This window comes from Mustela erminea, chromosome 12 (genome assembly GCF_009829155.1).
Source record: "Mustela erminea isolate mMusErm1 chromosome 12, mMusErm1.Pri, whole genome shotgun sequence".
NCBI lineage: Eukaryota > Metazoa > Chordata > Mammalia > Carnivora > Mustelidae > Mustela > Mustela erminea.
The window spans coordinates 60,986,503-61,009,418 of record NC_045625.1 but is presented as its reverse complement, the minus strand read 5'-3'; positions in this window follow the sequence as shown (position 1 = coordinate 61,009,418).

Below are 22,916 nucleotides of genomic sequence, written 5' to 3'. Positions count from 1 at the left end.
GCTCTTCTTCCTTATTCTCTTCCCCCTTTCTCTTCTTCCTCTTTCCCCTTCTCTTTTTTCTCCTTCTCCTTTTTAACATATATGTCTCCAACAGATTTTTTTTTTTTAAATGAATGAATTTAAGGGAGAGGAAAACATGGGGTCAAGGGAGAAGACAAAAGAGAAAAAAACAAACCCCACAAATATAAGTTGTTTTGATAATTGTTTTATAATCACAACAAACAAGTAGAGAGAATTATACAAAATAATACAATAAAGATTTAAAGATGGAGATACTCCCTTAGTAAGGCTGAATATTTTAGTGTCTGGGATTTTGACCATAGGCTGCAGTCCTTGTTTTTGGATGGATCAGTGGGTGTGTAGTACTCAATTTGTTGTTTCTGTGGCTTTTTCTTAGAACAAGTGAAAGGCCCTCAGAGTCCTGTCAATGGGACAGTTACAAACTCTAGTGATGACATCTCTTCTTTTTCCTTCTGAGAAGACTGCTCAGACTTCCCATTTTTTCTGGTGTGGATGGAGAAGATCTGCCATGATTTCTGAAGCTTACCCACTGAACTTTATGGCCAGAACACTGGTTTATGGCTTCTCACCTTTTGGTGCACAGTTTATGAGTTCCTTTCTCACAGGGCAGAACAGATATTTGATGTTTGCTGGGAAGCACCTGTGTGTGGAGGTAAGACTTCTCTAGAGGAAATTCAGGGCATGGTGAGAGGGAAAAACTAAACCAAAGCTGATCCATGGTGTTCTGCAGCAGAAAGCTACCTGTAGGACTTTACTGTAAGTCGTTCTGATGTAGAAGCATTGAACAATCAGGGACTGGTTTCAGGTCACTGATAGGACATAAGACTTTGGGTAGATCTCTTAAAACTCTCTGAGACTCAGTTTCCAAATCTATGAAGCGGTCATCTCAACAGGGTCAGATGCAGTTAGCCTAAATGTTTGATAATAGACACCCAATGATAGGTAGTCCCAAGTTGTCATGGCCATGGGTCTGTCTTCAGGGACTTGGGACCCTTACTTTTCTGCCCTATTTTGTTAGCATGTGGTTGCCAGTCCCCATGTTATCTCATAGTCTAAGAAAGTTTTTGAAACTCCTGTCCTCTTCTCTGACTTTCAGAAGGTAGAACAGAGGGAAGAACAAAAAGACCGTACCCACCATGGAGCCAGCTCCAAGGGAGGTTGAGAGATGTAACCTTTTAGTTAGACCACACATATTCTATTATTGAGTAAGGGCAGCATGGCAGGAGGAGAGGGATATTGGGTCAACTCCCAGCAGTTTTTGCCATAGGCAACAATCCAGACCTCAATGGGTACAGGGGGTATTGATCAGGTGTTGGTGGGGCAGGGGTGGGGCTTGTCCAAAAGAAGGTAGGTATTTTTCCTATAGCAACTTGGGATTTTTTTTTTTTTTAATTCTGTCGGTTAGTAAGCATGAACATATTTTGCCCCACAGAAGGGAAGTTTTCGGGGCTGTGTTTGGTCCAGTGTGGGAGATAGGAGGTTTATACCAAAGACAAACAACCCAGCTGGCAGCTGTGCACACATGATAAATTACTGCCAGGCTGTGGGTAACAGCAAAGGAGCTCCAAGCAGTAATTCTCGTCTCTTCTCCTCTTTTATGAACACAAAGCCAGACAAAGCCCTTCACAATGACAGTTGTTTTAGCACCAAGGTTCAGGGTGGCTGACTTCTGGAGAATTTCAGAAGAGAATGTTATTTACCATTTCTCTTATTTGGAAGATACAACTGGAACAAGATATTGACATTCTGTTGGGAAATATCATATATAATGGGTCAAGGTCTTTCCAATTCTCTTCTCTTTTATCCTTCATACCCAATCTATCTCTCTCTCTATATATATTTTTTCTTTTTATTTTTCTTTCAAATATGTCCTGTCTTCATCCTTTCCTCTCTAGTTGCATCGCTGATGGGTTTGGATCACCCCCTCCAACCCCGACTAACATTCTACAGGTACCCACTCATCTTAACTAACCTACTCACTGGGCAGAGCAGATAGATTTTCATTGACTGTAGTTTTTTTCTGTTCCACACCTGGTTATAACCCTTCAACTACTTCTTTTTTTCATGAAGTTATCCATTTATTCATAAGCATGAAAATGGTTGGAGGATGAAGGTACAGATTACTCAGACAGAGGAGTGTTAGATTTCTCTGTAAGATGGCAAACTTCAGCTTTATTTTTTATACTGCTGAAAAAAATTGTTAATTTTAAAATTTATGCCGTCCCAGTAGAATAAAGGCCTATTGTGTCTTTTATATGGATTATTTCATATAATTGTATAGCCCTATCAGCTTTCTTATTTTATTTTTATTTTTTAAGAAATATTTTATTTATTGGAGACAGAGAGAAAGAACATAAGCAAGGGAAGAAGAGCATATAGAGAGGAAGAGTGAGAAGCAGACTCCCCACTGAGCAGGGAGTCTGACATGGGGCTCAATTCCAGGGCCCTGGGATCGTAACCTGAGCCGAAGGCAGACGCTTAACTGACCAAGCCACCCAGGCATCCCTGCCCCCCCCAAATTTTCTATTCACTAGGCATTGTGGTAGCTGCTGAATTATTTTTATTACTGTCAAGGTTGCATTGCTCCAGTTGATGTAGATTGTTCCTGCCCCAATTTGCTTACTTAAATTCTATTATCTTTCAAGGCCCGATTCTACTCTAAAAGCTACTAGGAATTAATCCTCCCACCCCTGCCTCATTCACAGATGGATTCTGAATGCCTAGAGGAGTGTGATGCAATTAGTCAAAATTCTTTTGAGTGTAGGTGATAGAAACCCAACTCAACTTACTTAAGCCAAAAGAGGTTGTATAGACTCTCATAGCCAAATTGTGGGAAGGTCAGGAGCTGACTCTTGGAGTTACTCCAAGTAAGGAAGTTGAAAGCTCAGGGCTCTCTGTTTTCCTGTCTTTATTTCTGGCTTTGTCTCTCTCTCTCTGCCGAGCTTGTTTTTCTTCACTTCTAGAGCACACTAATGGGCCATGGGGTAGAGTTGGAATATGACCTGTATAAGATTTGGACTTAAACCCTTTGGCTTTGTAATCACAGAAGGAACAGATATCAAGGAAGGATTTTGATTGGTCTATTCTGATGATCCCAAGACCATCTTTGTGACCAGTTACTCTAAGAAAGGTGCATGGTATGTGGGTTAAAAAGAAATAGTAACCACTACAAAGATTATCCTAAAAATAATTGACCTAGTCTTGTTTTGGGAAGGATAAGAAAGACTCTTGTATTGGTTATTCTTGTTCCTTCTGTGTTAATTATCACCTACAGCTCAGTGCGCAATTCCTGAGGGAAGCAATCACACCTGTATTCTCCTGTTAGACAGATCTGGCTTTAATTAATGTGAGGAAAAGCTAGAATAAGACTCATTAGACCCACCCACTCCCAGGAAAGAGACAGATTGCAAAGGGCTACTGGGGTCTTTTTTATTTGAGGACCCCAGAGCTCTTGGGAGGCAAAGTCACATGAGTTAGCCCAGTGATGGGTATTAAATAGGGCACATATTGCAATGAGCACTGGGTGTTATATGCAAGCAATGAATCGTGGAACACAAACCAAAAACTAACGAAGTACTGTACAGTGACTAACAAAAGAAAAAAACTAAACACTGTCAACAGCAACATGTACCCTAGACATCTGGAAGTTGCTGCAGATCCATTGCAGGTTAAATTGGAATCAGCAAGCATGTATTCCAGCCTTCCTTGGTCAGAGAGAGAGCCTGAGCTGTGCATGTGGCCTCAGTGCACCCAGACTCATGTACCAGCATTTCTGCCCAAAGGCCTCCTGAGAGCAGACACTTCACTTAGCACCTCTTGTTGGCATTTCTTCTAGTTAGAGTCACCCGAAAGCCAATCTGTTTTAGGATAGTCCATGGAACTGGCCACCAGGGCTGATGAAGGTAAGTAAGGAAGGCAATTTGGGGAGAGCCTCTCAGTGAAAGTTTTGTGATTGAGGCCATGAAGTATTGTAGCCAAGTCTGTGGTCCGACTACTGAGTTCAAATCTCTTTTCTACAGCTTGTTACCTTTGAAAGCTCTCATAATTTATATTTGTGGGTCCCAGTTTCCTGAGCCATAAGCATAAGCTGGGGATAATCAAGCATACTGTTAAACTTTAATAATCTTTACAGGTACTGAACAATTAGAACAATCACAGTAGACATTGGCCATAGCACTGGAGCAAGGATCTGGGGCTCTCTGTTCTACTAATCCTTTAGTTGCTGAACATGGGGAACCAAGAAGGTCCTAAGTAATGAGCCCGTAGGATCAGAGTAGGCACAGACACATGGTTGGTCTCAAGTTTAAAGTTTTTACCACCAGCAAATATTTCACTATTTTAAGCAACCTGGACTGCTTTGTTTGTGGCATTGGCTAAATATTAACCCTGGTGATAGGAATTGTACTTCACAGGGTTCTTCTCAGGGCCACCAGTTACTACTGTGTAAGCTGCCATGCGTTGCTCAACATCAGGGGCATCATTTGGCTTGGAGCCACTGTAGATGTGTGGAGTTCTAATGACAATTTTCTGGCAGACAGCAGTAAAATCTCTCAAGGAAGGAATGCTGTTTTCTAACTTGCAATATGTTGCCATATGGGTTAGTGGTGGGACTGGTTGCTGTGAAGATTAAATGAGGTAACCCATCCCAGGTACTTAGAAGGTATGCAGAGAAAACTCAGTCAGTTAGTTATTACTGTCTGTCAATGAAGTGATACTGACACAGCATGCAAAGAAATGGTTATGCAAAGAAATACTTATTATATAATGAAGTTATCATTAACTTCAAACTTGTGTTACACTATCTGAACTGCAAAATGATTTCATATTAAAAAATAAATTTGTGATGTGATGAGCACTGGGTGTTATATGCAACTGATAAATTATTGAATGCTACATCTGGAACTAATGATGTACTATATGTTGGCTAGTTGAATTTAAATAAAAAATGAAAAAAATGCTCAAGATTAAAAAAAAAAATTCTGCCTTAATCTTTTTTCTCCCAGCAGTGAAAATTTCAAACATTCAGAAAACTTGAAAGAATTATACAATGGATCACAATCTCGATTTAAAAATGTACTTTTTGTATTTGTTTTTTCACATATCTATTTACCTATCCCCGCATCTATCAATTCATTTCAAAATGCATTTCAAAGTAGAATAAATGTACCAGCATACTTCATTCTTAAACTTTAGCAGGACTATCATTAACTAGAGTTCACTGTTTATAGTTCTTTTTTAAAAATTTTATTAACATATAATGTATTATTTGCTGTAGGGGTACAGGTCTGTGAATCATCAGTCTTATGCAATTCACAGCACTCACCATAGCACATACCCACCCCAATATCCATAACTGAGCCACCCCATCCCTCCCCCACCACCCTCCAGCAACCCTCAGTTTGTTTCCTGAGATTATTATGGTTTGTGTCCCTCCCCAGTCCTATCTTGTTTTATTTTTTTCCCTCCCTTCTCCCCATCATCCCCCAACTCTGCCTCTCAAATTCCTCATATCAGACAGATCATATGATAATTACCTTTCTCTGAATGACTTATTTTGTTTAGCATAATAACCTCTAGTTCCATTTATGTCATTGCAAATGGCAAGATTTCAGGGTCTTTTGATGGCTGCGTAGTATTCCATAGTATATATACCACATCTTCTTTATCCATTCATCTGTTGATGAATATCTAGGTTCTTTCCATAGTTTGGCTATTGTGGACATGGCTGCTATAAACATTCAGGTGCATGTGCCCCTTCAGATCACTACATTTGTATCTTTAAGGTAAATAGCCAGTAGTGCAATTGCTAGGTTGTGGGTCCCTCTATTTTCAGCTTTTTGAGGAACCTCCATGCTGTTTTCCAGAATGGCTACACCAGTTTGCATTCCCACCAACAGTGTAGGAGGGTTCCCCTTTCTCCGCATCCTTGCCAACATCTGTGGTTTCCTGACTTGTTAATTTTAGCCATTCTGACTGGTGTGGGTTTTTTTTTTTTCCTTTTTTTTTTTTAAGTGAAATTTACATGTAATGAAGTATACAAAGTTTAAGTGTATCTTTTGGTAAGTTTTGACAAATTGAGGGAGAAGGTCATTGAGAGAACAGGACCTCTGACTGACCTGCCAGCTGGACCTGGGAAATTAGAGGGTCCTTACCCTCTCCCCTTGTCTTTGGAACGTATGTTCCACCCACTCTTTTCCACAGTGGGAGCCATGAGAGAGTAATGTATTGCTGAGGCCACCCATACAGTAACTATGACTGAACTCAGTTAAGGTCTAGACATAAATTTTTAAGATTCTAGCAAGTGGGTGAAGAGAGCTACTTCTCTTGTGGCAGCCCAAGCAAGACTCTTACTCTTAAGTACATTTCCTTGCTTGTTATGCCTGCCACCTACCAATCTGGACTGGCTTACCTCTTCCATTGGTCTCTTTCTGACCTCCATGTCTGGGGACCAGTTTGTGAAACAACAGAAATGCATACAGTGCAATAACCCAAAATCCCCATCAAGAAATAGAACATTGTCGTTACCCAGAAAATTTCTCGTGCTCCTCCTTCATTGATGACCATTGCCACAACCCCCGGAGGCAACCACTGTTCTGATTTTGTTTTTTCTATAGGTTAATTTTTTCCTGCTTTAAAGCTTAATGTAAATATGTTGATGTAGTTTTTATTCTCTTGTACAAGACTTGTTTCATTCAGCATAATGTTTTTGAGATTCATCCACACTGTTGAGTGTATTTGTAGGTCTGTTCCTTTTCATTTAGGAGTAGTCTTACAGTGTATGACTATAACACTCTGTCTAGCTCTTCTCCTGCTGATGGAGAAGAAATGTGTCCAGTATGGAACTACTGCAAATAAAACTCTTGTGAACATTCCAGTGCAGATCTTTTGTGGCTATATGCTTTCATTTGGGTGGATGAATATGTAGGAGTAAAATTACTGGGTGATAGGGTAGGTGTATGTTTTGTTTTATAAAAACTGTAGACCTTTCCCCAAGTGATTTGACATTTTTATGCTTTCACCAACATGTGTGAGTGTTGTGTGTGTGCAAATCCTCTGCATCTTTGCCAACTCTGAGTGTGATTGATCTTTTTCATTTTAGTTATTCTCTTGGTTGTGAATTAGAATTGTGGTTTTAATTTACCTTTTTCTAACTGGTAGTTACTTGAGCACTTTTTCATGTGCTATTGGCCATTCATATATCTTCTTTTGGGAAGTGTTTGTTCAAAACATTTATCCATTTAAAAAAACTTTTTATTTTGAACTAATTTTAGACCTACAGGAAAGTTGCAAAAATAGTACAGAGTTCCTCTCTATGTTTCATCTAGCTTCTCCTACTGGTTAACATCACATGAAATCACTGTGCAATTATCACAACCAGGAAATGAATGGCACAGTACAGCTAATTAAACTATAGACTTGATTCAAATAGATCAGTTTCTCTATTATTGTCCTTTTTCTGTTCCAGATTCTATCTAGGGTCCCATACTAAATTTAATCTTTATTTCTTATGCTTCCTCCACTTTGAAAAATTTAGTTGTCTTTTTATTATTAAGGTCAAGGTGTACTTCATATATTCTGGATGTAAGTCCTTTGTTAGACATATGCTCTGAAATGACTTTTTCCCAGTCTGTGGCTTACCTATTCATTTTTGTAACATTGACTTTGATGAGCAGACATTTTTAATTTGGATGAAGTCTAACTTATCATTTTTCCTTTATGGCTATTGCTTTCTTTCCTGTTTAAGAAATCTTTGCCTAGCCATGATTTTTTAAGATATTCTCCTTTTTTCTTATAGAAAATTTATAGTTTTAGCATTTGTGTTTGGATTTATCATCTCTTTTAAATGAACTTTTATGGATGGTGTGTAGAAGTGGTTGAGTCGTAATATATTTTTCTCCCATATGGATATCCAATTGTTCCAGGGCCTTTTTAAAAAAATTTAATTTTTAACTTTTAATTTTTTTAATAAACATATAATGTATTTTTATCCCCAGGGGTACAGGTCTGTGAATCGCCAGGCTTACACATTTCACAGCACTCATCATAGCACATACCCTCCCCAATGTCCATATCCCCACCACTCTCTCCCATCCCCCCTCCCCCCAGCAACCCTCAGTCTGTTTTTTGAGATTGAGTCTTTTATGGTTTCTCTCCCTCCCGATCCCATCTTCTTTCATTTTTCTTTTCCTACTTCCCAAACCCCCCACATTGCATCTCCAATTCCTCATATCAGGGAGATCATATGATAGTTGTCTTTCTCCGATTGACTTATTTCGCTAAGCATAATACCCTCTAGTTCCATCCACGTCGTCGCAAATGGCAAGATTTCATTTCTTTTGATGGCTGCATAGTATTCCATTGTGTATATATACCATATCTTCTTGATCCATTCATCTGTTGATGGACATCTAGGTTCTTTCCATAGTTTGGCTATTGTGGACGTGGCTGCTATAAACATTGCGGTGCATGTGCCCCTTCGGAGTACCATGTTTGTATCTTTAGGATATATACCCAGTAGTGCAATCGCTGGGTCATAGGGTAGCTCTATTTTCAGTTTTTTGAGGAACCTCCACACTGTTTTCCAGAGTGGCTACACCAGCTTGCATTCCCACCAACAGTGTAGGAGGGTTCCCCTCTCTCCACATCCTCGCCAGCATCTGTCATTTCTTGACTTGTTAATTTTTAGCCATTCTGACTGGTGAGAGGTGGTATCTCATTGTGTTTTTGATTTGTATTTCCCTGATGCCGAGTGATGTGGAGCATTTTTTCATGTGTCTGTTGGCCATCTGGATGTCTTCTTTGCAGAAATGTCTGTTCATGTCCTCTGCCAGGGCCATTTGTTAAAAAAACTTTCTTTCCCCATTGATTGTTTGGTTCTTTGGTTGAAAATAAAATGATTTTATAAGTGTCTGGCATTGATCTATTTTTTATTTGTATGCCAGTACTATACTGTCTTGATTATGATAGCTTTGGAATAAATATTGAAGTTGATCAGTGTAAATACTATTAAAGTTGTTCCTCTTTGCAAGATTGTCTTGGCTAGTTTAGGTACTTTGTATTTTCATATACAATTTAGAACCAGTGAGTTAATTTCTACAGAAAATATTGGAAGTTTTACCGGGATTTTGGAAGAAATGGCACCATAACAATGTAAACTTCTGATCAATGAACATGATAGATTTTTAACACGTTTTTCTAAATATTATAAAACTTTCCACATTATTAGTGTCTTTCTCCTTAGGTCCTTTCAGCAGTAGTTTGCAGTTTTTATGTCTTACACATCTTTTGATACATTTATTCCTCAGTATTCTATGACTCTTGAAGCTAACTTAAATAGACTTTTAAAACTGTTTATTTTCCATTTATTTGCTATCAATATATGAAGATATAATTGATTTTTGTATGTTGATCCTGAAAAATTCTCTTAGTAGTTCTGATGTTGATGTGTAGAACATCAAAAAACTTAGAGTTTTCTAAGTGAAGAATGATGTCATCTGTGATTAGAGACAGTTTTACTATCATTATAGATAGAAAGGATCTGTTTCTATCTATTTTCTGTTTTCTTGCCTACTGTGCTAGCTAGGACCTCCAGGACAATACTTGAGAGAAGTAATAAAAATGACTTTTTCCTGATCATATGGGTATTCAATATTTTAACATTGAGTATAATGATAAAGGTTTTTTGTTTTTTTGTTTTTTTTCTTAAATGTCCTTTATTAGGTAGAGGAAGTTCCCTTCTGTTCTTAATTTGCTGAGAGATTCTAGCATAATGGGCACTGAATTTTGTCAAATGCTTTTTGTGTGTCTATTGAAAGGATCAAAGAGTTTTTCTCCCTTAATCTGTTTATATGATGAATTACATTGATTTTCCAATGTTAGACCGTTCTTGCATATCTGAGATAAACTTTAATTAATCATGATATATATTCCCATTTTAAAATATTGCTCTATTTGATTTATCAATATTTCATTGGAGTTTTTTTTCTATGTTTGTGAGAGATATTATTTTGTAATTTTTTTTGAATTTCTTTATCAAACTTTATATCAAGTTTACATAAACCTCATACATGCATTGGGAAGCAATCTATTACTTTCTATTTTCTTAAAGAGTTTGTGTTAACATTTATGTTAATTCTTTTTGCATCTTTATTAAAACTCATCAGTAAAATCATTTGGACCTGGAGGTTTCTTTGTGGGAAAGTTTTTGATAATAGATTCAATTTCTTTAATAGATATGTAGGAGACTGTTCATATTTCCTATTTTGCATCATTTTAGTAAGATGTATTTCTCAAGGAATTTGTACTTTCAACTAAGTTGTAGAAAATATTTTAACTTGTTAATAATTTCCCTTTTTGTCCTTTTAATGTCTGTAGAATCAGTAATGATATCTCTTCTTTCACCTTCATTCTTGAAACTAGTAATTTCTATTTTCTCTCTTTTTTTCTTAGCTGGTCACTTTGGAGATGTTTGAGTTTTATAATGGTTTTCCAAACGGTCAAGTTTTGGCTTTTTGGTTTTTATGTCATTTTATTTTATTTACAATTGCTCTTATCTTTTTATTTTCTCCTCTCTACGTCCTTGGGTTTATTTTGCTTTTCCCTTTTGACTTCTCATGGTGGAATATTAAGTCATTGATTTTTGGGACAGACTGTATTTTCCCAAAATGGTCTTAAGGTATCTTTTTTCTAGAACTTTACCACACTCCATCAAGTATGAAGTCTAATTTCCCTCCCCTTGAATTTTGGGGGTTTGTGATTCACTTGTAACCAATATAATGGAACAGATAAGATGGTATGTGAGTTTGAGTTAGGTTATGAAAAACAATGCAGCTTCTGATTTTTAGCTGTAAGTTTTTGCTTGGATTTCAAATCTTCATGTAAGAAGGCCAATAACCTTGAGTCCTCAATGCTTTGAGAAAGCCAAGCCATGCAGACAGGTCATGTGGAGGTGTTCCAGTGAGCAATCTTAGCTTTTGAGTCCTCCCAGCCCAGGAGCCAGAGCAGTGAATGAAGGAGCATTAAGATGATCCAGCCACTGGGTCCTCCCTAGACTTCTCATCTTCCAGTCTGCCTCTTCACCTTTCAGTTGTAGTAGCCCCAAATTCAGCACCCCAAGTGGTGGTTATGAGTAAGAGACAGTTGAAGCTAGATAGGGAGAGACAGGTAGGGGGCTACATGACTAGGCTCACACACGGAACTATGAAATCAGGCTCACAGAAGTCTCAGCTGTGAAGAAATAACTTGAGAGAAGGGAATACCTTGTTTATCGTCATGACATTTACAAGAACACTGTGTTCATGTTCATCCTAAATAGAGACAGGATATTCTCATAATACTTATAAATCTGTCATGTTACTGACATGAAATTTACCAATTTCCCCGGTCATATAGGACCAACCATAAAAGCCCACAGTGGCAACCCATTCAGGACCCCTCTCACTCTGGAGAGCTTTTTTTTTTTTTTTTCTTTTCTGTTCTCACCTTCCCTTAATAAACTTCCACTTCACTTCACCTTTTTGTGGAGGATGTTCATTATTTGACTCTGTGAGACAAGAACCCTGCCACTCTGCAACATTTACTGGGGACTGCCTTCCCGCAAGGCTGTATTAAAAAAACCTTACCAGTTTTTTTGAGCCCTAGAAGTCTTCACTTTCTTCTTCCTTCTTTGTTTATTGGGTTTATTGAGCTATATCTACTCTACCCATAGGGCAAGTTAACTTTGCTAAGGGTTCATTCTTCCCAGTGTTAACACCTCTTTAATTTCTGTCAGATTTTGGTGACTCTGACACTTTTGTGTGTTTGGTCTGATGGATGGTCCTCAGACAGGCATTACCAGAAGTAGACACTTAGCATCTATCTTTTTAATTTATAAAAATATATTACCTATCTTAAAAAGAATTACTCTATTTAATACAAATATTAATACAAATGTATCTTCTATAGTTTTAGTAAACTTGTTTAAGAACTTTTTCTAGAAATTTTTTTCACAGTCCAGGAGGCTTTTATTTTTTTATGCTCATCATGAATTCATAGGAAGGGGTTCCAGCAGCTCAGCCTCTCTCTATCAGTTCTCACAAAGTGTAGAGCAGGCCCATGCTTCACTTGAACCCAAGCACCTTTCTCTTTGGCTTCCTTTTGGCTTTCTTCTTTTTCTGGTCATTTTCCTTCACATGCTGCAGGAACATATCTGGGCTCCTAGAGGGCTGAATTTGCTCAACACATTGACTAATTCTCTTGGCAAGAAGTTTGCCCAACATGTCAGCAGCATGCTGGGCAATATTGTAGACTCTTCCTGTTTTGCTGTGGTAACATTTGTGGGAACACTCCTTTCTGACGAAGCCTCTCCCCTTGATGTGTACAGGATCGTGTTTCCCCCAGGTTCAGCTGTATGTGGCAGAAGGAACAAAGCCTTGGCTTCTAAAAGGCCTAGAGAACACAATGTGGGTGCCTCTCCTATTTCCCTTGCTGTTGGTCATTTTGGTGAATTACTGGAAGATGGTGGTTCTGGCTGAAAGGCTGAACTTTCTCCTGTGGAGAACTGGACCTCAACGTCCACTGCTTTCATTTCTGAGTTTGTGTTGGAGGTTCACATGTCCTGTCCTAGATATGGTCTGGAACCCTTAGCAAAATTACCTTGCCCTATGGGTAGAGTAGATATAGCTCACCAAACCCAATAAACAAAGAAGGAAGAAAAAAGTGAAGACTTCTAGGGCTCAAGGGAAAGGAGCTCACAGACTCATCTCTAGGAAGAGATCCTTAAAACCACAGTCTGGAGGGGCTGGAAACAGTAGAGGAAGACCTTGAATCTGGCCCCAGCTCCTACATCAAGATAGCATTAACCTCCTTATTCTCATCCCACTCCAGGATCCCTGGGCTTGTTTCAGCAACACTGAGTGCTGTCTGCTTTTCTGTGGTGTCTTGTTTTTGCTTGAATTATTTTTGGAGTAGAACACTGTGTCCATCCCTCTTCCAGGAGGTGGGAACAAAGATGGCTTTGTGAGAACAAAAAGCGAGGCCTATCCTCAAACTCAATTGAGCTGATTGTTATAGTTTATTAAAAGTGCAATTCTGTTCAGAACATGAAATGGGGATAATGACTTAACAGGCACACAAATGAGTGTTAAATCATGCAAAGCTTGAAAAGAGACCCAAGAAAAACGTGGAGAAGGGGTAACAATGAAGAGAGAGGTCCAAAGTTTCTGGTTAGAGTTGTACCAAGTCAGCTATGGAGGTGAGCACCAAGAATTCAGGAAATGACCTTCTCAGAGGGAGATCTGCAATGTTAAGTGTGTATTTATGTATGCATGTGTGTTTGGGAAGGAGTGGGTGTGGAGCTGTGTAATATGAGAGAACAGGCATATTATAGAGATTGGAAAAAAAAAACACAAAACAGAAGTCTTCCCACTCTCACTTTCTTTTCAGTCTCTATACCACTTCTCCTTCTCTTAAACTAAAAGCTCAGATCTAAATTTGAGTATATTGCAAATGATCAAGTTTTGGATTCAAGTGGCCTCACCTGTTACTATCTGTTTGGCCTCAATTTTCTAATCTAAATAATGGCACAAGTGATGAGCTAAGCTGAAGGATTTTTGTGATAATGGGTTGAGATAAGCTATCCCAAAACAACTCAGTATGGGGAAACAGTAGCTGCTAAAGCTGATTGTTTGCTCCCTACTCACCTTTATCTCCTTACCAGGCCAATTTCCTTGATCCCTCATTCAGGTGTTAGCTTGTTCCAGCTGTTGTATTTCTGTGTTGCACAGAGTTATAGAATCATATAATCTTTGATATGGAAGGTATCATTGAGTTTAAGGGAATTACTCAATATCTTTCAACTTGTTATTGAGTCAACAAGTACCTATTTAACACCTTCTCTGTGCTAGTCCCTGTGCTAAGAATTGGCCATAGCAGTGAACAATAATGACCCAGTCTTTGCTATTTGTGCAACTTACAACCTAGAAGGAGAAGGAGGCTTCCTTTAAGCAAGATCCTTCATAGACAACTAATCAGTCAGGATGGTGCTAAGTGGCAAGAAGGAGACAGGAGAGCTCTGCAGGTGAGTACAGGGAACCTGAAGTAGAAGGGGAATGTTGGGGAAGGCAGCTCAGAGAAGTGGCTTTGGGTTGAAATCTGTGCCTGAGCTAGAATTAGCTTTGTGAAGGACCTCAAAGGCATCAGGGTAGCTGGATAGGGGTGGGATGTATGTGGAGGGGTTGAGGGAATTGGGTTAGGTGGGTGGTTGAGAGCTATGGAGAAGTGAGGCTCAAGGGAAGCTGAAAAGGTGAGGTAGGCAGGGGCTAGATTATGCTGCACAGGCATGGCTAGGGAACTGAGAGCTCAACACAAAAACAAAACAATGTAGAACATTGATCTTCCTCTCCGTGGGTTCTGGATGGTTCTCTTCTGCTCTTCATGGTAGTCCAGCACAGATTGAGCATTTGAAGCAAACACTTCAAAGAGTCAAGATCATAGAGTCATTTCTTTCCAAATGAATCAATGAAATGCCAAACATGAATCTAAGTGGTCTTGAGATGTCTTTCTACTTGGGAACTGTCAAAAGTGGAATGTTGATAGCAAATTGTACTGCTTTTTATTTTCTTTAGAAATAACGTATTTAACCTGCTTTAGAGAATGGTCTCGAGGAATGTTTCTTTAGAATCTCTACCCAGTTCACTCTTAACTGCAGGGAATCCCTCACAGAAAACTGTAAATAAGCAACTCTGGAATTAAATTAGCTCCCAGCTATCTTAAGCAAATATCCTACAAGGGAAATTGTGTTATCTAACTGGCCAGTTGATTCTTGGCTTTTTTCAGCTTCAAGAAAGAATTTAAATGGGATTCCTGTGTGTTACTCTCATTTCAAATCCTCTGGAGCAGATAAACATTATCATGAAACTGGCCAAGGATGAAATTTAAATAAGTAGTGATTGGAAAGGATGACAGTAAGAGTTTCCAACTCACAAAAACAGACAAATTAGTTTAATTAACTGAAAAATTTGGAGGACAAAGATATGGGGGGAATTATTTATGTCGATGTGTAATGCATGCTCAATATTTTTGTAAATGAACTTATTAGGGGAAAGTAAAAACACCAATATAATTATTCCTCAAAAATGCACCACTAAAGACTAATCTGGAGCCAAGAACATGTTTTTCTCCTTGTAAGTTACTGTCCGTTTATATGGAAGATGACAGATCTCTCCTCACCAAAGTAGGTCTTCCTTTCTTTTTTTTTTTTTAAAGATTTTATTCATTTATTTGACAGAACACAAGTAGGCAGAGAGGCAGGGAGAGGGAGAAACAGGCTCTCCATTGAGCTGAGAGCCCGATGTGGGGCTTGATCCCAGGACCCTAGGATCATGACCTGAGCTGAAGGCAGCCACTTAACCGACTGAGCCACCCAGGTGCCCCAGGTCTTCCTCTCTTGTGCCATTATACTGCCAGTCTGACTGTGGTTCATCCACGTGTGTATTGGTGTTGTGTCACAAAGGCTGCTCATATGGTTGAATAACTATCTGAATAGAGGAAATAGAGGCTGCCTTTATGATAGAAGCAGCCATCTTTCCCTGATGGCTGAGGGGAAAAAGACTTTGATAGACAACAGAGCATACTCTGGAATGGTGGAAAGACATTGGCCAATTGTTAGCCTGAGATGCTTCCAAAGCAAAGTGGGTAGCTAAAGTCTACTGTCTCTCCTCTCCCAACATGAAGTCATATATGCACATATAGACTCTTTCATTGTTCTGATTGTATAGACAAGGACTCATTCTGATAAAATAAATTAGAGGTCAGTGTGTTTTAAATCTGGAGATCTTTTAAATCTCTAATTTCAGGCCCTGAAACTATGGCCTGCTTGGCTCCACAGACCTACCTACCTTCCTTGCTTCCTTCCTTCCTCTCTCTAGCTCCTTCCTTCCTTCCCTTCTTTTTCTTTTTTGTTTCATTCCTTCCTTTCATTCATTCAACAATTATTATTGAGAATTGATGATGTTAGGGACATTTTCTAAGGGTAGGTGAAATTATGGGGAATAAGACAAAGTCCTTGTTTTTTTTTTTTTTGTTTTTGTTTTTTCTGTACTAGGGAGAGGGAATGAAAACAGATTAGTAAGCAAATAAATAACCAGGATAACTGCAAATAGCATAAGTGCTATGAAGAAATAACACGGAAGGTAATGTGATAAAGCCTGACTCAATGTATGGGAGATAACTAATTTTGCCCGAGTGTTCAGGGAGAACTTCATTGAGTGTTGATACTTGAATTGATGTCTGAAGGATATGTGAAGATCTGGAGAGCAAGAAGCCCAGCAGAAGGAAAAAGCCAGAACAAAATCCCTGATGAGAAAAAGCTTGGTGCGTTAAAGGCAGGAAAAAAAAGTGATGGTAGAAACGGAAGTAGGAAGCAGAAAGTGGAGTAAAATGAGATTGGAGACTGTATAAGGCTTACAGTCCTTGACCTGGGGATGAGATTTTATCTAGGTGCTCAGGAAAGACATTGGAGAATTTCAAGCATCTGAATGGCATTATTAAACTTGAATTTAGGGACATCTGGGAGGCTCAATTGGTTAAGCATATGCTTTTAGCTCAGGTCATGTTCGTAGGGTCCTGGGATCCAGCCTGGTGTCAGGCTCCCTGCTCAGTGAGAAGTCTACTTCTCCCTTTTCTCTGCCCTTCCCCTCCCCGACTTGTGTTCTCTCTCTCTCTCTCAAATAAATAAATGAATGAGTGAATAAATAAATAAATAAATGAATGAGTGAATAAATAAATAAATAAAATTTTTAAAAATTTGAATTTAGAAAGCACTAGTTTGGCTACTTTACAGAGAATAATTACAGGCAGGAAAGAGTAAAAGTCAGGGAGCCAGTTCAGTGTTTTGCTCTTATATTAACAGAGGGGATAGTAATGATAACAAAGCCAACAAGAATATGATTGTATTATTACTATTATTAAAACAGAAGGGCACCTGGGTGGCTTAGTCAGCTAAGTGTCCAACTCTTGGTTTGGGCTCAGGTCATGATCTCAGGTTTGTGTAATCAAGCCCCATGTTGGGCTCTGTGCTGGGCATGGAGCCTGCTTAAGATTTTCTCTCTCCCTCTTCCTCTGGCCCTACCCCCACACCTCTCTCCCTCTCATAAACAAACAAACAAACAAACAAAACAGAATAGTTGCGGAGTGATTCTCCACCTCACGGATATCAGTCAGGATCTGGGTGGAGAGGTAGAATTTTTACATGTTATGTTTGGCATATAAACTAGGTATTTAGGCTAATATTCCCTTATTTACCAAACGGCTGCCTCAGTTCCAGGCATCTCATTTAGCTACCAATGTCTAGACAATGAAGGGATTGTCCCTTGATGATCTTTTTATTAGCAGGGAGAACCTTTTCCAAGTCCCTTCCCACCCCAGAGACCAGGATTGGATCAAATATCAAGGGAGAATAGAATTACCATAATTGTATTAAACCTATAAATCCATTGTGAATCACTCTTTTCCATGATCACATGGAATGGTAAATGTCTGAACAAAGTCTAGACTCACCACTGGCTGTTCGACACAACTAATGAACTGTTGAACACTACATCAAAAACTAATGACGTACTGTATGTTGGCTAACTAGATATAATAAACAAACAAACAAACAAACAAATAAATAAAACCTTCCTTTAAAAGACTAGAGACAAAAAAAATTCTGCACTCACCAACAAGGAGAAAGGGAGGCAACTTACAGCATCATGTATGATTGATTTGATTACTCTGAATAATTCTGATGACTTAAATTCCCCACACCAACCCCAATCTTTGTCCATGTTACTCTATTTTTTGATAGATGAGACCTCATGCAGTGATGCTATTCTAAAGACTTCTGTCACAGTTTGAATCGAACTTCGAAAATCACCAGGAACTATAACTCATATTAGGTTTTTCTGAATTTGTCATTTATCAACTCTTTTTGACTAATGAGCTCTCTTTTAGTGTTATGTGGTCTAATGGGGCCAAAGATGGTGACTGGCAAATCTGGGTAACATTGTTGGTGTTTGTGGGTTGGTCCTTCTGAGAGGTCCTTCTGTTATGAGATCAGTTCATATCATCACCCTTCTGGCCCATATCTTTATCCTCTTTGTCATTTTCATCTTGCTCATCAATGTGCCATCTCTGTTTTTATATAATGGTGACCTGAGGTTCCTCTTCTCCTGAAATCAGCTGGCATTGCTTTTCTTCTGATTGTCCTTGCTCTGGATTACTTTCCTCTAAGTTCTGGCCCTGCAACTTTTTCAGGAAGCACCGTGCATCCCCTAGTGCCCACATTGCTGCTGCTGACCTCCCTCCACTACAGTTTTCATCCTCCCATTAGTTGGAAGAGGGAGATTTCTTCAGAAGTTCCCAGACAGCAGCTCTAGATACCTTTCCAAAGCCAGATTGCCACTTCTATCCTGGGGGCTATCTCACTGCTTTCATAACAGAGCCAATATCGTCATTTCTTACTGAGGTTAGTCTATGTTGGATTTCTGTCATTTGTTACCAATGTTCCGGACTAAATATACTTGCCTCATATAAATTGCATTCTAGATGGGAAGAGGAAGATAAGTATAGATAAGTAAGGCTTAAAAAGGGAGACTGGCTTGTCCTATTTAATCAGCTGAGTCAGGGACAGTGCTAGGCAGAATTTTCTTGGCTGTCAGTTTAGTGTTCTTTTCACTTTCTTGAAGCCTGTGAAATTTCTTTCCCTATCCAGCCTCAGTCATTATTTAAAATCATTCAAGTCAATGTCATCAGACTCTCCCAGGAGAAGTAAGCAGTGGTGAAGTTCACTCTCGTATGTAACTCCTGCAAGTCTAGTGTCATGCTTTATTGAGTATCCCACCAGAAATGCCTTTTAGCTGGACACTGACTTCATGTACAATCAGGTAAGTAGCTATCCAAATGGGGTGATTTGAGAAGAAATAATAAGACCTCTTGCTTTTCATTTCTCTGTAAACAGCCGAAGTTGCAACATCCCTAAAGGTAGCAAAATCCAATTGTCATCAGGAGAAGGAATGAAGGACTGTGTCTCCTCACCTCCCTACCTCTCCCCTCTCCTTCCCCTCCATCTAGGAAAGCAGCCAGTTTAGTACCAGCTTCTCAAAGGAATAAGCTGACCTCTGAGGTATGTGAGGGGGGATAGGAGGCTCTAAGATAAACACAGACCATCTTTCCAGAGTGATGCTTTCACTAGCAAATTTAGACAGAAACTTATTTAAATATTTAAGAAAAACCCTCATATAAAATAATAGACTAGGCATGTGAAATTTATACAAATTTGTAAGCTAAAACATGAGGCTTATACTCAGCAACTTCTTTGGGGTCTGTCTATTCACCCTGATGCATGATTTCACTTGTCCTAAGGAACATTAGGGGTACTTTGGTAAAAAGATTAGTTGCAGAGCACCAATGTATTAAAAAAGGTATGGCCTGCAGAGTAGGAAAGCCTAGGTTCAAACTTACTTCCACCTCTTATTAGATCTGTGTCCTTGGGAAAATGCTCCTGGAGCCATCATTTCCTCAGCTTTAGAATTGGGACAACCCCCCAGAGTTGTGGGCTTCAAAGAAATGAGGTCTCAGGGGTGCCTGGCTCACAGTAGGCCTATTCTAAATGGTACTTTTCTTCTCTACTTACACTATGAGCCGAAATCTGCTTCCAGAAAACTGTCTTATTTGTCTCAGTTTTGTCTTCTGGGGCCTCAGGAGTAAGGAAATCCATCTTTTTCCTTCCCCCATTATAACTTTCAATCATATTTTAAAAAATTGTAGTAAAATATGCATAACATAAAACTTATATTCTAACCATTTTAAAGTGCACAGTTTGGTGGCATTTAGTACCTTCACAATCAGGTGCAACTATCACTTCTATTCTAGTTCCAGAACTTTCTCTTTACCTCAGATGGAAACACTGCACCTATTAAGCAGTCCATCTCCATTCTCCTTTTCCCCCAGGTCCTGGCAACCTATAATCAGCTTTTGGTCGCTGTGGGTTTGCCTATTGTGGATAATTCAGATAAATGGAATCACACAATAGCTGGCCTTTTGTGTCTGGCTTCTGTTTTCCTAGAGCTCAGGGCAGTGAAGAGGCCAAAAGAAGCTCAGGTGAAGGGAAGTCAAGCAGGGCACTTAGGGATTGGGAACGGCAGGAGAAGCATATTTTGCCTCACCCTGCAGCCCCAGGCCCCACTCTGACACCTGGTAGTCAGAGTCCTGCCATGTTGCTGCAGACCATAGGCCTGGCATGGGCATCTGCCCCGGTCCTCTGAATGAGGAGTCTGAGGCCAGGCGCACTGTCAGATCCAAGGTCGGCTTGGGCAGCAAGTGCTTGGGAAGCAATCTTTCGAGCTCACCGAGTCCAGCTGGATGCCATGCGCTGTTTATCCTTACATGGCACAACGGAGGCTCGTTATAGGAGCAGCGCTCCGCCAAACATTCACAGGAAAGGCAAACCAGACTGGCCTGGGCATGGCCTTTGGAAAGGCAGAAAGGCCACTCATGTGTGCAGCCAGTGAGCTGCATGGGCAATTAAATCACTCCCAAGGAAAATCTTGTTTGAGCAAAAAGGTCATGGCCATGATTTGTCTGTGATTCTTTGTCAATACGTTTTTCTAACCAAGTACCACATAAAGAGTCCATTATGTAGGCTTTGGCGTTGCCTGCACACCCAGGGATGGGAACGGAAAAATCTGTGGGCAGACTCTGTTAAACGCACCATTTAACACCACACAATTGCTCTCCGTTCTCAAGTCTGCTTTTGTTTACTCAAGTCCTAATTCATGGTGGGGTGGGGGGGAGGGCGGGGAAATTAGTGTAACTAGAAGTTTAGGGTCTCATAAAAGGCTTTAACTAGTTTCACAAAGATATTCACAGATGGCTGCGCAGTAAACATTGAAAAGGCCCAGTGCTGGGTGAGAAGCAGGGGGAATGGAGCCCTGAAATGTGTTTGTGTTTTGCTTTAATGGTTCCAGGTTGGTTACAGTAAATCACTGTATTAGGCACAGAGATTTCTGCTTCTCCCCTGAGCCCTTCCCTGTCCTTTCTCGCAAAGGGGACCCAGAGAAACCACTGCATCAAGCTTGGGCTTAGAATTTGAGAGCTGTGAGCATTTTCAGTCTCTTTTAGGAAGCTGGTGTTGGAAAATAGCTCAAGCAATGTGGGCGTCTGTGGGAGTGGGAATGCCTCTGAATTATACAGGCTTGACCGTGGCAACCTCAACCTTGCAGAAAGAAAGGGGAAATGTCAGTTGTTCAGGAAGCAGATCAAGTAGAGAAGCATCTCCCCCTATGGAAACTTTAGCTCAAATCCCACCTCCTCCATGAAGCCCTAAATAATTTAGAAGCTTTATTTTTTCTCCAAGTAAAGTAAAACCAGGGCAGGTAAGTGGCAGCTTAATGTTAGCATTAGAGACCTAATTTCTAGTTTCTTCAGTTGTCCCTAAATCAGGATTTCAAAACTCTCCAGAAATCACTATGCTCTTTACCCAAATTCTCAGTACTACTCTGCACGGAATATACACTAACTCTTATCTTTGATTTGATTAATGGCATGCGTAATAGAGAGGCAGAAGCAGGAGGATAAGACTGAGGACTGTATTTCCTGCAAGAAACAATCCTAGCCTCTTGGGAAATGGAGGGAAGATGGGAAGAGAAGGCTTCTGAGGGGAACACAGTTCAGTGCACCCTGATGAGGTGAACTGCAGTCAGGTTGGCCGAAGGGAATTTTCTGGTATGATGAAAAAAACGGAGGGTAGTGTTGTGTTTCAGACAAAATGAAAGGGCATTTTTATTTGCTTCTCTCTTGTATGTCATTTGACTATAAAAAATGGAATCAGGATGTGCTTTGGCAGTTAGACATTTCTGTATTTCCAGGTTAACTCAAATAATTTATTAGAATCTATTTACAGGTAGAACCCCATTTTGTGTGTGTGTGTGTGTGTGTGTGTGTGTGTGTTAGGAAAAGCTCCCTTGTTAATAAGGTGAATAGCAAATGAGTCAAAGGACCCTGAAAAATAATATTTTTGAAGGGTTGCAATAATATCTTGAAAGTTAAATCATTAAAGGTTCATGATTTAAGGAATACTAATCTCACACAAATTATAGTTTAAAATGTAGGGAAGCAATAACATAGATTTTTCCTTAATCTACAAAGCTTAAAACAGAGTTTGAGAAAAACATAGCAACCTACAATTTTGGCAACATTCTCTTTAATGAAGAAAAACCAAAGAACAGTTTGAGGGATATCTTCCATGGCACATTCCTAGGTATTACAGTGTATACTGGTTATTTCCTTTAAGGTTGTAAGGAAGACACATGAATAAATGAGTGAATCAAAGGTGATTTTTATTTTCAAGAAGGCAAGATATATAAAGAAAAATAGAACACACAGCTGCTTAAGATAAATGCTAAATGACAAGCCTTGGGTCTGTTCGGAGCTTCACCATCTGCCTGATAACCCTGGAATGGAAACTTCGGGTCATTTTTAAACTTCCCTTTCCCCTTGTCCCTCCACGTGTGTTCCCAATTCTTGACCTTTTTTTTTTCATGCTGATTCCTCTCCCTGGAATTCCATTTGCCATGTCCTTCCCATGCCCTAAGGCCAAGGTAAATGCCAACTCCAGCATGGAGGCCTGCTGATGTTCTCAGTAAAAAGTAACTTCAGGAGCTTAACCCTACTTGCAAAATTCTGGTGCTCTAGAGTAGACTACATGGTGGCTCTTTTTTGTCTGGGCTAGAGGAAGGAAGAAGCCAGAGAGGTTTTGCTTTTTGTTTGTAAGATCAAGAGCTAAACTAGCTCAGCTGACCTTCCCTCAGAGGCATTTTCAGGCAAGTCGTTGATACCTTCATACATCAGCTGCTTGGTGGGAAGAATACGTGGTGAAT